Source organism: Lacerta agilis, chromosome 1 (assembly GCF_009819535.1).
Source record: "Lacerta agilis isolate rLacAgi1 chromosome 1, rLacAgi1.pri, whole genome shotgun sequence".
Taxonomy (NCBI): domain Eukaryota; kingdom Metazoa; phylum Chordata; class Lepidosauria; order Squamata; family Lacertidae; genus Lacerta; species Lacerta agilis.
In genome coordinates, this window is record NC_046312.1 from 40,462,603 (window position 1) to 40,465,140 (window position 2,538).

The following is a 2,538-nucleotide window of genomic DNA, read 5'->3' on the forward strand; positions in this document are numbered from 1 at the left end:
CCAGGAAGCACAGCTGGCAACATCCACTCTCCTACTTAGCCCATTAGCTGGGAGATCAAAGGAGAGGGAGGGATTAGGTTGTGTGGATATGAAATGTATTTTAGAGTCTCACAAGAGAGAGAACTCAAAGAAGTTAATATCTCTTTAAATATCTATAAAACACACACACATAGAAACATTAAATCAGGTTGTGGATTTTGCACCATCGACCAATGCAGCAGTTGAGTAAGGTGGAATAGCCTCTGCTGATTGGGTGAACTAGTTAATGCATGCTTTCTCCTTACCCAGTGGGTTCCAGCCAGAAGTACAGAGAGCAGGTGCCTCCATGGGGAGTCTGCCAAGACAACTGCACTCAAAGGGACAGTGGAGCTCAAGATGTAGTAGCTGGTAATTGAGTGCAATGGGGTTCTTGCAATAAATCTATCTCTGCACTCCATTAATACGTCTTGTGCTTCACCTCTTGGTGAGGCCAGCGTCCTGTTTTATTCACTTCACATATTTCCCTAATTGGAATGCCATAACTGGTTGTTTCTGTGCTTGGGGCAAGCTCCTAGTTCTGTGCCCACCCAGCAGAAATTAGCACCAGGGACCACTGAAGTCTGGCTGTGGATTGTCAAAGATACTGCAGCAAAAAAAATGGAACGTTCTCTCTCCTCTGATAGATACTGAGTAAGTAAATAAATCATTTGCTGCCTGCCGCTGTCTCAGGGTCACATATTCTCCTTCCTTCCTTCTAGCAGGATCAATGGTTGAATGAGTCTCACTGTGTTAGGCTAGAGGCACAAACAGGAGCACAGAGAGGCTGAATCTGTGCCATTCTGCCTTGACTCCTACCTTCGCTAAGTCTCCCTGGCTCCTCATCTACCATTCTGGAAACACGGTTCATTCTTTTGTACTGAAGAATGAAACGTTACATAATGCCACATTTGTTTGGTAACTGACTCATATATTACAACACCTTTTTGCCCATTCTGTGTCCTTATCTAAATTCCATCTGGGACAGATAGTTTTATTGCCCCATCCTAGTCATACTACTATTTGGTGACTGCACCAGCATTATCTACCAGCAGCTAGCTAGCACTTACTCTTCTTTCTTCTTGCTGAAAAACACAATTTAAATGAAGAATTACCAGATTCTCCTTCTCTGGCTATTATTCTTATTCTTATTCAGTGGGTGAATGGTGGCAAATTCAACAGCCTTGCTTACAGAATGCCACTAGGTGAATTATCCGCTCTAAAATACTTTACTTCCTTCAGATGAGAAAAGCAAACCTCAGCTCCTTATACAAGAGGAAGAGGCATTTGCCTGGCAATGAATGAATGAATGAATGAATGAATGATACTTTTATTATGCCACCCATCTGACTGGGTTGCCCCAGCCACTCCGGGCAACTTCCAACAAAATATTTAAACACAAAAAACATCCCTGCCTTCAGATGTCTTCTAAAAGTCAGATGTTTATTTCCCTGACATCTGAAGGGGAGGGCATTCCACAGGGTGGGAGCCCCTACCAAGAAGGTCCTCCGCCTGGTTCCCTGTAGCTTCACTTTCACAATGAGGGAACTGCCAGAAGGCCCTTGGAGCTGGACCTCAGTCTCTGGGCTGAACAATGAGGGTGGAGATGCTCCTTCAGGTATACAGGGCCGAGGCCGTTTAGTGCAGTAAAAGGTAAGCACTCACACTTTGAATTGCGCTCGGAAATGTACTGGGGACCAGTGTAGACAAGGTTGATGTCTGCAAGCTTCTCTAAGGAGGGTGTTTCATAGCCAGGGTGCCACACTATCCCAATACCAGTTGCTTGAAACCACAGGAAAGAAGAGGGCTCGTGTGCTCAGGTTTCCAACAGGCATCTGATTGGCCACTGTGAAAACAGGATGCTGGACTGGATTAGTCATTGGCCTGATCCAGCACACTCTTCTTAGGTTCTTATTCAAGCTTCATGGACTTTGCAGCCATATAACACAAGCTTCAGGGATTGAATTAAAAAAAAAAAAAGCATTTGGCCTCTTTGCTATCATGGATTGCAGGATTTGCTGTAACCCATGCTGTGTGGTTTCTCCACCCTATTACGAGAGGTAGTTAGTGGGGAACTATAGCCAGGAATTTTGGTAGGTCAGGTGTTGGGGAGTCTTTGGCCCCCAGATATTACTGAACTACAGCTCCCATAATCCCTGGCTGTTGGCTGTGCTTGCTGGGGCTGATGGGAGTTGTAGTTCAGCAGCATCCCTATGCCTGCTGTAGATGTTTCAGTTGCAGATGCCTTCATCAGCACAACTTTTATACAGATGGCTTATCCATCAGAAGTGTTTCAGGAAAATAAGAAGTTCCCACCAGGAAATAAGTTGAGGATACTTATGTTGGTGGCAAAAGTGAACTGTTTATGCTTTATGTAGGCTGAGCAAGTACACCCCCCCCCCATTTCAGTTCCCTTTTTTCCATTTTATGGAAATTTGGTGAGATGTTCTAAGGGGAAAGCTGTTCAGGATATCCCTAATGTGTCAGACTGTTCTTTCCACCTTGACACTGTAAGCAAACAAG